The sequence below is a fragment of the Papio anubis genome, chromosome X, assembly GCF_008728515.1.
Source record: "Papio anubis isolate 15944 chromosome X, Panubis1.0, whole genome shotgun sequence".
Classification (NCBI taxonomy): domain Eukaryota; kingdom Metazoa; phylum Chordata; class Mammalia; order Primates; family Cercopithecidae; genus Papio; species Papio anubis.
The window spans coordinates 99,611,328-99,624,556 of NC_044996.1; the positions used below are offsets into that span (position 1 = coordinate 99,611,328).

The following is a 13,229-nucleotide window of genomic DNA, read 5'->3' on the forward strand; positions in this document are numbered from 1 at the left end:
GTTTACAAAGCATTTGAACAAGTGGTTCAGGAAGTATCTTTTCCAGCATGGTGGTTCCAGCTGCCTGCCTGACTTCTAAGCATTAGCACTTAAACAAAGCTACTGTAGCAGTCTACCGTGCAATGTGGCTAAGACACCCGAAGCTGCTGTGTTGAGATTGCAAAGATAAGACATGAAAATCCCCACTTTCAGATTCTATCATTGTTAGAGAAATAAATCTCTCATATTTACACAGTGCATGAAACTTTATGTATTTCCAGCTGTATTGAGGTATAATTGACAAATAAATTGTATATATTCACAGTGTACAATATGATGTTTTGGTATATGTATACATTGTGAAATGATTACCACAATCAAGTTAATTAGCATATGCATCACCTCACAGTTGTCTTTTGTGGTGAGATCGTTTTAAGATTTTCTCTCTTAGCAAATTTCAGGTATATGATATAGAATTATTAAGTCTAAAGTACTTTCATAAACCTCATCCTGTGAAATCCTTTCAATGGTCCTATTACAGGTAGGGTCAGTATTATCCTCGTTTGCTTTGGCAGCAAACGGAGACCCAGAGAAGTCAAGCTACTTGGCCAGGAATACAGAGCCCCCATCTTCTTGCTCAGAAATCACCATTCTAACTACTATACTTTGCTTCTTCCTCAAACTCTTGTCGTTGAGTGTTTGGCTAAGACTCTTCGCTCACCAATTTGTCAGGTAGTTTTTAGAGTCCCTTTTTAAAAATATGAGATGTTCAAGATGATAATTCCCTCTAATCCTCTGTTTCCCCATTTCTAAATGGGTAATAACACAGCCACCAGCTTCCCAAGTTTGTCATAAGGATCAAAGAGTCTTTGACCCTTACACGTGGAAGAGCCATGGAAAGTGGGCAGCTCTGTGTACCCAGTGGGTGTTGATGTTATTGTGTGACTGCCCTCTTTGTTCCTGGGTTACTGATGACACAGTACTGAGTGACTTTCCAAACCCAACAGGGAGACATAGCACTTTAATTCCATTAGTTGCCCTATAGCTTCCTTCAGAGTTGGAAAGTTGCACAATAAGAAATTCTACGTACTGGATTATTTTAAGTTCTTTAAAGGACACTAAACCATCATTAGTTGGGTCCCAGAGACTCACCAAACAGAGCCAAGAGGCAGATGCCATTGAGGTTTACTTAGCTAACAAGATTGACCCATGTCTGGCATCCTCCTTTTCTCCTTGGTTGTGTTGCCTGTACATCTCTCCTCATTCTTCATCACTTTCGTTGGTCTTCTCTCTTCACTAGCCCTCTAACACACTTTAGAAACATTTTTTTTTAAATAACCTATTTGATGTATTGGCAAAATGAGCAATTTTCCTGAGAGTTTTCTGTCTGTCCCCATGGCACTTCCTTTTTTTTTTCCTTTTTTTCTTTTTTCATATATTGATTTCTTTGAAATTAAATTAAAGTTTTTAAAATTTCTGTTGCTTTAAGGGGAACAATTGGTGTTTGGTTACATGAGTAAGTTTTTCAGTGGTGATTTGTGAGATTTGGGTGTACCCATCACCCGAGCAGTATACACTGTACCCAATTTGTAGTTTTTTTTTTTTTTTTTGAGGCAAGTCTCATTCTGTCACCCAGGCTGGAGTGCAGTGGCGCAATCTCGGTTCACTGCAAGCTCCGTCTCCTGGGTTCACGCCATTCTCCTGCCTCAGCCTCCCGAGTAGCTGGGACTACAGGCACCCGCCACCACACCCGGCTAATGTTTTGTATTTTTAGTAGAGACGGGGTTTCACCGTGTTAGCCAGGATGGTCTCGATCTCCTGACCTTGTGATCCGCCTGCCTCGGCCTCCCAAAGTGCTGGGATTACAGGCGTGAGCTACTGTGCCCGGCCCCAGTTTGTAGTATTTTATCCCTCACCCGCCTCCCACCCTTTCCCCGAAGTCCCCAAAATCCATTGTATCATTCTGGCACCTCTAAAACCAGACATGATTTGTTTTCTTGACTGCAGCTTGAGAGTTCCAGTTTCTAACTCTAATGGATTTTAATCTTAGAAAATCAGGGGATATAATCATATGGGAGTGCAAAGAGTGTAAAATTTTGCTAAGGATGACAGTCAAAGGGAGCCCTATTTTTTTGTTTGGTTTTTCATCAAATCCTTTAATTTATTCCATCCCTAATTCCGTGGTCCTCCATGGCTTTCACAGGGGCAGCTGTGAAGAAAAGTAGTCATGTATCTGATGACTCTCTCCCGTCGGTATCAGGGTTGCATTTACTATTACTGATTCCAGTAATAGGATGAATTTGATCTCTCAGCATGAAAAGAATGACCATATTAGGGATTTGTTTGTTCTTCAGAATACAGAAAGTTTGATAACCAGAGTAGGACTTACTGGAGAGAGAATGTCAGAATGAATAGAGACAGTCTGGGAGAAATTTCAACGGGCTCAGTGCTGTTACCTACCAGCTAGAAATGGGAAGCAAGAGGATAAATGTGAGGTTGGGGGCGCTGAGTCAGGAAGAAGATCAGGCAATTCTGGAGCTAGGTAAATTGGGATCATTCCTGGCTTGTCACATCTCCATGGGACGTTTAGACTATCCACGGGCTGGATACCTTAGGAAAGTTTCTTCTGGCTCTCGGGCTCACTACTCTTTCAGCATTGCCAATTTACATCTAGTGTGTTCTTGTTAGAAGCTGAAGGCTCCTCTTCATGTACTTGTTAGAAGCTGAAGGCTCTTCATTTTTGAGCTCCTTATGCCCTGTCATTTTGTCTGTATGTGAGGGTTTTGCTATTCCTTTTTGAGTGAAAACTACTCCCATAGCACATTGCCATTCACACTCCACTGGGTCTCCCCTACACACACACGCACACACACACACACACACACACCCCATTCTCTTGTCCTCCCTGAGCCAGTCCTTTCAAGGTTATATCATCCTTTAGTGCCAAGCACCTCCCCTGACCTCTTTCTTCACTCATAGAAAGAGGAACCAGATTTCCCCTGTGTGACTTACCATCAATACAAACAGCAGTTTTGTTTCTGTTATTTCCCCTTTCAACCTAGTGATAAAGTTTGCTGCTGCTGCTCTCCCCACCCCGCACAGGAAGAAAGACTTCCTTCCTTCATCTCTTGACTTTGCCCAGGCCTATGAATAATCTTCGCTTTGTCATGGACTCCGGATGCTCACCTTTTCTAACATTTTTTTAAAACCCCCAAGAGTTACTCCTCGGCCTCCTTCCCTTCCCCACCTTCTGGTTTTCTCTACCTGGTAAACTTCCTATATTCTACCCAGTTAATAGTGGGCACCCATGAAGTTCATGCCTCATTGATGAGTATCTGGGCGTTGGGCTTCCCTGTGTCCATTTTCTCTTCTGGTATATTGACTGACGTCTCTCTCCCTGGCTCTTTCACACTTGCAGTGGTGCTCCCTCTTCAATATCCTGCTTCCTTTTTACATTCCAGACTGTCATGTTGTAGACCATCTCCAATTATAAGCTGAGTGTTTGATATTTTGCCATTTTCCTCTTTGTTAGTGTTTTGAATCCTAATTTTGAATCTGATTTTTAATTATATTGATGGTGTTTCTCTAAATACTTATATTTTGCGCTATAGAACTGTCCATACAGTGTCAAAAAACCTTCCGCTGTCAGCACAAATACAGTCCAGCATCAACCAATAAGGAGAGAAGAAGGGGTAGAAGGATGCTACTGTGATATTATCAAGGCTTTGCATGGTCCTTGGGGTGTACTGAGTTATTTCCACCAAAACAGTTGAGGTTTCCTTACTACCTGTTGAAGAACTGATCACACGTCCACTATGTGGCAGCCACTCTGGGAGCACATACTTGACTTGTAGGTTAGGTCTTTATACTGTAGTCTTTCTTCATTATCTGGAAGTTTGAAAATATATATTTCCCCTCTTTCCCTTCGTTTAACACATTTTAGAACATTCTTTCTTTAAAAACCTTAATTAGCATTCCTATTTTCTCTTTGTTACACAAGTAGAATCCATGTTTTCATCCTGTTCCTCTTGGCTGAAGTTGTGTGTGTGTGTGTGTGTGTGTGTGTGTTGTAGCTGATACGTCAACAGATGGCATCTGTGGGAAATACATTTAGCCCTTCATCATTTAAAAATCATTTTTATTAGTCCTTCCAAATCTTCACACTTCTCCTGTTAACTATCTTCCCTTCTCTTCCATTGTGGTGTGAGCTATTTATATAAGCCACCTAATGTTAAAAGTCCACATACTGTCATAGAACTCATAATAATTGGTACCTAATGCGGTTAAGCTTCTGATAACCGTCATAAGCAAAAGAAACTGTATATATGGATGTTCTCTTTCTGGTCTTCCCTCATTACTTGTTCATTTGTCTTAGTTTTATCATTTTCCTGGAGTAGATTTTATTTCCCTGAGGACCCTTCTGTGCTACAAACCTGTGATTGTACACAAACACACTCTAAGACAGTGCTTTCACTAGTCCATACTTCTGTTAAAAGGAACATACACTCCTTTACAAATAGCATGATCTTATAAGCACCCACAAATCTTACAGAAAGCTACCATAAAACTAAGAGAAAAAGCAAGAAATGTTTAAAGGATGAAGAAATACAAGAGTTTCCCTGAGTAGAGATAGTCTCCCACTATGTGTGTGTGTGTGTGTGTGTTGTTGTTGTTGTTATTTTTTGAAATGTATCAGTATAGGTGCCAGGCATTTTACTGTCTATTCACTCACATTTCTTTATTTGACAAATATTTACTAAAAGGTGACTGTGATCCAGTGTACTATGCTGATACCTGGGGAATCTCAAAATTATAGGACTTGATTCTTACTCTCAAAGAGCACATATTCTCACAGGGAGACACATTTCTAAACAAATTGAAGAGCAATGTGTCTTGTGTTTCTGGCCGAGAGCACAGACTCAGTGATCTGGGAGCCAGCCGCCAGTAGTATGCAGCTAACTTTCCAGAGGAATTCAGGAAGGTCCCTTAAAGGCATCCTATAAGAGAGCTGGGCCTTGCAGAGAGGGAAGTGCTTGTCAGGCAGTGTACAAGAGCCAAATTTTGCTCCTCCATCAGTCCATCTGAGGAGAGGGAAACTTGATGGGAAGATTCAAGGAAGACCACACAAAGAATTTTGTACCATAAGAACATTGTATGACAGAAGAAGTTCTGGACGGTGCCAAAAGCAGAGGCTTGGTAGAGATCTGATTATAAATGAAGGTTGCAATGTTAGACATGTGTGATGTTGATGCCTTTAGAAGATAGCACAAGGCTTAATAATGAGACCAAATACACAGAAAGACCTCAGTAATAGTATAGAATAGTAATGGGTTAATCGTCACTAAATAAGTCTCTAAGTCATGAATTCTTGAGATAACTGACTGGTTTTTTCTACTGTTTATAAGCTCAGAGAAGTTACTTTATTTTGACATCCTTTTTTTGTTTTTACTTATCATTGATGGAATGCAAATTATTTTACTTTTTCTTTTATTTAAAAACGACAAGAATTCCTCACCATCATTGCACACTGCCGACATTGTGTGTAGAGAATGCCTTAGGGATTTCTCCCAGAGTGTGGGGAGAGGGACAGAGAGAGATATATATGTACATGGATTTAGGGCAATTAATTTCTGAAACTTGTCCATAAAAAGACTGGTTGTTACTTAGGTTAAAACTATCCTTTTCCTCTGAGTGTTTGCAGTGAGTAAAATGCTTCATGTTTTCTTCTATTGATTGTTTAAAAAAATGTTGTTTTTCTTTGAGAAGGATTAAAGGCATACACCTAATTGTTAAATATTAGTTTTTAAAAAACTAGTCTGAGTCTGTCTTTATGGGCTCTGAGTGGTTTCACCTTTAGAAGCTTGTTTTAGGATCTTGTGCCAACCCAGTGCCTTCTCAGGCCTGTTCAGACTAGAATTATCTGGCAGGCGCAATGTCTTTTAAAAAAAATGTCTTCAGCAGGAACGTCCCAGAAAATGTTCACCTCAATCTTCAAGTTGGCTTGTGGAGCAATTTACTAAATAGAGAGATGTGAGAATCAAGTGACCATCAGCTGGTATAAATGTTTTTGGTCAATGTAGTCACAGGATCTCAGGTATGCAAGAGCTGGACGGGTTTCAACCACGTGCCCGGTTATGGTGATACCCTGGCTCAGTTGCTCTAACATAACATAACACAGAAGGAATCCAAGTTCATAAGAACACACTTTAATTAGACACCTGTATTTAAAAGGCTGATTTCTCCTCTAGCATAATTTCACCCTGTGGCGCACTGTGTATACATGGGTGCTTTTCTTCCCTGGCCTACAGTTAGAGTTAATTGGACTTTTTGTTCTTAACTGTGTGGGAGGCAGCTTTTTTAAAAAAAAACAGCTTTATTGAAGTATAATTGATAAAGAACTGCACATATTTCACTTGGATAATTTCATGAGTTTGGATATATGCAAACACCTGTGATACCATCACCATAATCAAGGTAATGGATGTATTCAACACCTCTCAAAGTTTCATTTATCCCTTTGGTTTCATGTCTATGTTTGTGTATATGTTAAGAATCACTTAACATGAGATATACACTGTGGGTGGCAGTTTTTGTTCACTTCTAAAGTAAACTCTGACTTTGTTAGAATAGTGGACTGGCTTATGCTCTGTCAAATCCCTAAATATGATTATGATAGAATTTGACTCTATTCCTGTTTAGTTACAGAAAGCTACTGGTGCATGAACAAAAATATGTGAAATACGATGGATGGGGATTGGGGGGACATGTGGGGCCAGACTTTGTGAGATTATAGAAAATCTTGGAACTGGAAAGCATCTGGAAGTTCTTTTCCTCAAAGAAGCATAGATTATTTCACATTTGTGTTAAAAACAGTGAGTTAGACAATTTTGACTTGGTAAAGTTAGCATTCTGGCAATGCTGTGAAATTGTTCATCTCTCTTCATTTACTTCCACATATAGTCCCCTGGGTCAAAATTTCTTTCTAAAAATGATAATTTCTAAACTTAGAGATGCTTTTTGGGGGCAAAATAGAATTGTCCAGGTAACCACTTTAAAAGACAGAGTAATTCTACTCTTCCTTCAGTAGAATGACGCACGAAGCAGCATTTCTTTCATTTCCAGTAGAACTTTGATGCGAATGCGATTTTTATCTTTCTCAGTGTAGCTTTAAACATCAATGGGTTTCTTTACTTCTTGGTTTGGGGTATAGGTTGCTCCTGTTCTAACGGTGTGGAGTGTAAGCTCTTCAAATTCTAGGTTAACATTTCAAGAAATGGTCTTTATTCGAGTTCAAAGCAGGCCTTCCAACAGCAGGTGGCAGGCTTAACTTTTAATAGTCTTTCCCTCCCTTTAAACTCTTTCTCATACCTCAAATAAATGGTCTTTAGCCAGAATGTATGGGAGTTTTTGTTTATTATTGTTTTTGATTTGTTTGTTTGCAGTGTGACTAGGACTTGAGCAGAAGTACCTTGGTTACAGTCCTACCACCCACCCTTGGGGCTTACTTGTCATCTTAATTGTTAGATAACAGAATTATATAACTCAGCATTTCTAGTTGGAACCTACTTCTTTTCTTTCCTTTTATTTGTAAGCTGAAAATGTATTATTAGTTAATATTCTATGGTGTTGTATATTCTATATATTCTATTCTTTGTGTTTTTAATAAACTTAAAAACTGTATAGCACTGGTTAGTGGTTGACACTAATTTACAGAATAACCTTTAATAAAATTTTATTTACAGATTTTCCTGTTTGTATTACCTAGATTAAATTAAAAACAAGGGATAAAAGACCACCTTAACTTTAGTACTAAGATTTGGAGAATAGATACCTTTGAGAATTAAAAATTTACCTTTTCTCATCTAAATGTACATTTCTCATCTAGATAATCTTTTGTATTTTGGCATTGAAACTGACCACACTAAACCCTTGCCTCACTTTAATTGTTAGCCTTATTCATAAAAGTAGAGTTATGAACAGTTAGTTTTAGTGGTTTATGAAATGTAAGTTTGTGTGTTCTATAAATGCTTTATTTTACATTGAGGATAAGACTTAGCCAAACCTATATAAACAGTCTTTTCCCCCACTGGTTTGTAGGCAGTGCCAAAATATACTTCATAGATGGGATTGGCCTTAACTTATTTAAAGAGAAAAAAAAGCAAGCAGTCAAAAAAACCCCTGCTTCACCTTGTAAATTCCACCCTTATCCTCCCGCCAAGAGCTAACCACACTGGTGAAGCACTATTATTATAACTTGGCAAGTGAGTTGCCTCTTAAAATTAGACATCTGTGATTAAATAGTTAAATCATTCCCTAGATATGTATATATTTAGAGCTCCCAGAAAGCTGGTTATCTTTTCTTATAGCTAACACATTTTTAAAAAGCTACTTTTCTCTTGGTGATAAATATGTGTGTGTCATACTGTGGTATAGCTGCATGTCCAATCAAATGGTCCTAGTTTCCAATTGACAGTAGCTTTATTAAATCTTTTCTAAGTGATAGCTGAAGCATTTTAAATTCAAGCAAAGTAGGATTCTAAGACGCGTACTTGGAGCAAAGTTGCATAGTCATTTACATTCTAGAATAATCCTAAAAGTAGGAAACAATAATTGGCCATGTGGTCATGTGCTAATAAAAGAACACCTTGTCCAAGATACCAGGCTTTTTCCTGTTTCAGTGCTTTTTGTTCTGACTCTTGCCTCTCCCTGTGGTGTCCTTTCCCACCCCAGGTATGTACATGATTCTTCTCCTCCTACTTCAGGAATCCACTCAAATGCCAGGCCCTCAGTAAGGCTTTCCCTAGCCACCCTATTGAAAACAGCATACCTCTTAACTGTTTCATTACTCTATGAAATGATCGTCCATATCTATGGAGGTTTTTTTCAGTCTTTTTCTACCCTTTCCTTAAATCTAAGACTTAAACTTCCGTGAGTGCAGGGATTTTATTCAGTGTTGCATTCCCAGTGCCTGGAATAAAGAAGTATTTCAGTAAGGTACTGAAAGGTACTTACTGAAGGTACTCAGTAAGTATTTCTGGGGTGGATAAATGAATAGTAAAGAGAACACCAATCCTGTGACTTATTCTGTTACCTGCATTGTATCTGGGAGGAAAGCTTGAAACTGACATACTAGTGGGCACCTGCTTTGAATATCTGTTATAATATGCATTTTTCTGTAATTTTCTTTGGTGTTTGAGATATTTAGTAAACATAACTGTATTATCCTCAGTTCGTAGCAGGAAAGAATTTTTTAACTGCAATTTACTTTGCATATGTGCGTCATTGCTAGATTACCCAAGTTAAAGTGACAGGAAGCAACAAAAATGCTCCAAGCCATAATAAAATGGTAGATTGGTTTTTTGTTTGCTTGTTAGTTTCTCTCTTGTGTATATTTCCATTTTACTGCAAAACATACCAAATAATTGATTGTAGATTTTGCCACAAGGAATCATGTATGCTGTAGAAGTGAAGAGATATTCCACTTTTTTGTTTGCTGCTGGATCTCCAGCACCTAAGAAAATATGTGGCACTTTATTTAATGTCAGTCAGTCAGTATCTGTTGGATAAGTAAATAAATCTAGAGGTTGTTTAAAATTGCATACATGAGATTATTGTCAAAATGTCAATTCATGATCGAAAGAAAATGTGCATTTGAAATCTGATATCTTCTCTTTTCTTCCACAGAGCCCCTCCCCAGAAGGCAAAGGATCACCCAGCTGCTGGAAGGTATAGGTACCCTCAATGGCTCAGTAGCCAGTGTAGATCCTGTCTTTCGTAATCAGCAGCTACATCTGGCTACTGGGTCTCTGATGGCATCTTCTAGCTTCAGTTTCAGTGTCCTGAGAGAGATTATTGATCTCTTAATAATCTCTTTAATGATGAAAACAGTTCTTAATAATGAAAACTTTACCTTGAATCATACACACACACAGACACACTCTCACACACACACACACACAAAGAGAAAGAGAGAGACAGAGACAGAGAGGAGAGAGAGTCAAGTTCTAGGGTGTTAAGTCCAACATTATCAGCTGGGGCTTGGGAACCCTCAAGGTTTTATGAATGATGACATCTATTGGCTTTCAGTACTACAAGGGGGAGGAATCTGGATATTTATCCATGTTTTACCTCTTACCTCTTTTCGTTTTACCTCTTTTTTTCTCTTTCCTCCCTATGAAAGGTATCATTTGGATAGATCAATCTATTCATCTATCTACTCACCTACATACCCCTACCCATCCATCCATCCATCTATCCATCTATCCATCCTCCCATCCATCCATCCATCCACCCACCTACTCGCATACCTATCCAACCTTCCTTCCATCCAGCTTTTTCATCTCTTGACTTTTAGATGGCATTTTCAACATGATGTGGTGATTAAATAATGAAACTTGATGATATGATGGTTTAAGGAAATTTTATTGGTAGTAGGTAAGTGCCAGCATTTCTGACTGTTGGTTGTCTTTTCCTTGTGATAGAAAAGACAAATGCCAATTTTGAAATCTTGAATGCAGTAGGCAATTGTGTTGAAATAGTATGTGAGAATTCCTTGCAAGCTGAACATCCAGGTCTGGGGCATGAACCTGGCATACAATGTAGATTTCTGTGTTCGTTAGGCAACAGCTACATTGTCTGCTGGGTTTCAGGCTACCTGGAAACATATTCTCCATTGGCTGTCTCACCGATGCTTCACCTACTCCTATAATGTTTCTGAATAACTGTTTTCCAGGAGGTATAAACCAGTGGAGTTTATCATTGAATAGAGTGCAGAGAAAGCACCGCAAGAAAGCTGATCACCTCAGCAATGAACGATTTCAATATGATTTCACCCCAGTGGTCTCACACACCAGCCTAGTAAACCAGAGATAAGGTGTAATGTCGTCCTTCCTTCTCCCTGCCTCGACTGTCAAAGATTGACCGCTTACATGTTGTTCACTTTTTGGCTTATTTCTGTTCATAATTATTATCAGAAGGCATAGCACCCACGAGCCTAATCATGCTGCCTTACAACCTTATTCCTCTTCATTTTGTCTTCTCACTTACCTGCAGAAACCCAGTTTATTTTTGTTCTGCCCTTACCACACAGCCTTGTAACTGTTATGAATGACCCTCAGTCTCACTGGAATCTGAATCACTCAGGAATTTAGGCAAACTGGATGTTTTAACCACTGTTCAGCTCTCTTATGGAATGACAGAGAACTTGTAAAGATAAAACACCAGTTTGCAGGAAGAAAGGAAGAGAATGGAACTTGCTTCTGGAAAATATGAGTTTTACAATGTGTTTTGTCTGTCTGCTCTCTTAAACTTAATCCTATAAACATTTTTTAAGAACTAGCCATTAAGACTGTTAAGTTCTCAATTATAAAGGAATAAAATGTTTTAAGGAGGATTTATTTGCCCTTGCTTATATGAACTGCATATTTTTAGTAGGAAATCATGTAATTTAAATTAGTATTGAATGTAGAAAATGGACATATAAAGAATACAAGGATGAATGTCTACATATAATAATGGATGGTAGTGATATAATGCATTTTTGTCATCCCATGCTGAATTCAGTAAAAATAAAGCTAATGACTTGGAGCTTTTAAAATATTGTACTGTTCTCTGTGTGTGTCTTTTGGCTTCCTACTCACCAATCAGTTCTATTATCTATTCTGTACCTGAGCCACTGGCTTTTGTGGCCCAGGAAGAGAAAGTCATTCCACTCAAGATGTTTGACAGGCTTTGAAGAGTAATAAGTGGCTCTGTGCAACACGATTATGTTTAATAAATCATAATTACCAATGGAACAGTTTCTCTTCTCCCATGCCCACTCATACTTTTTTTTTTTTTTTTTTTAAGAGATGGGTTCTCATTCTGTCATTCAGGCTGGAGTGCACTCGTACAGAACTCCTGGGCTCAAGTGATCATCCCGTCTCAGCCTCCAAAAGTGCTGGGATTACAGGCTTGAACCACCATGCCCAGCCCTCCAGTCCTATACTTCTGATATTCTTTGAGTCCCTTTGTCTATCATTAAATGAGAAGGTGTTGACAGTGGTGCCAGGTGTGAAGAACTCCCTAATTCCATTGATAAGTTTACATTTACCTCTCAGGTACAAGTATTGGGTTGATCCTCAAAGCAAGATTGAATACTGTGATAATAAGAAAAATACATATTTGTTCTTCACCCTCAGTTCCTGGAAGAGAATGCCTAAAACTCTTGTAATTTTCTAACTAATAGAGTTGATATCATCTTTTGTTAAAATATTTGGTCTTCATCCCCTGTTCCTGACACAAGAGCTTCTAAGATCCTTGGACTCTTGGGAGTGATGAGTGTCTTTTTGTGTGCTAACAAGATAATGAGATGACTTGGTTTAGTGGGGAGTAGAGGTGGTGGCAAGGTAGCTTCAGGATGAAGGCTGGTTGTCAGAAAGACCAAGGTATGATTAGAGGTTTGGAACTGTCAACATTCAACCCCACCCCTGACCTCTGATAACTGAATGGATCACTGTCATAGTCCATTCATGCTGGTATAACAAAGTACCTGAGACTGGGTAATTTATAAACAACAGTAGTTTGTTTTCTTACAGTTCTAGAGGCTGGGAAGTCCAAGGCCAAGGCTTTGGCACTCAGTGTTGGGTGAGGGCCTTCTTACTGCTTCGTCACATGACAAACGGGCAAAAAGAAGATGAATGCTGTGTCTTCACATAGGAGAAGAGAGAGGACCCACTCCGTCAAGCCCCTTTTTAAGAGCCCTCATCCCATCAGTGAGGCCTCTTCCCTTGTAGCCTAATCACCTCTTAAAGCCTGTACCTCTTAATACTATCACACTGATGACTAAGGTTCAACGTATGAATTTTAGAGGACACATTCAGACCATAGTGTCTGGCTCCTGGCCCCCCAAATTTATGTTCTTACGTATGAAATATATTCATTCCATCTCAGTAGCCCCAAAGATCTTAACTTGTTCCAGCATCAACTCAAAAGTCTAGAATCTCATCTAAATCAGATATGAGTGAGACTCAAGGTAAGGTTTATTCTGAGACAAATTGCTTCTGTGCTGTGAACCTATGAGGTCAAACAAGTTATATACTTCCAAGATACAACAGTGGAACAACCATAAGATAGACATTTCCATTCCAAAACAAAGCAATAGGAAATAAGGAAGGAATAACAGGTCCTAAGTAAGTGCTAAAACCAACAAGGTAAACAACATTAAATCTTAAGGCTTGAGAATTATCTAGACACACTAGAGTGGAGGTTAA

At 38.8% G+C, this 13,229-nt stretch overlaps 1 long non-coding RNA gene across 1 annotated transcript in view; it reads left to right on the forward strand.

Annotated features, from left to right (window-relative positions):
* Positions 1-11,575, forward strand: part of LOC116272127 — a 29,801-nt gene extending 18,226 nt beyond the window's left edge. Inside the window, exon 2 of the long non-coding RNA XR_004180846.1 lies at positions 9,664-11,575. This is a non-coding gene — a long non-coding RNA (uncharacterized LOC116272127). The remainder of the gene's footprint in view (positions 1-9,663) is intronic.
* The last annotated feature ends 1,654 nt before the right edge of the window (positions 11,576-13,229 follow it).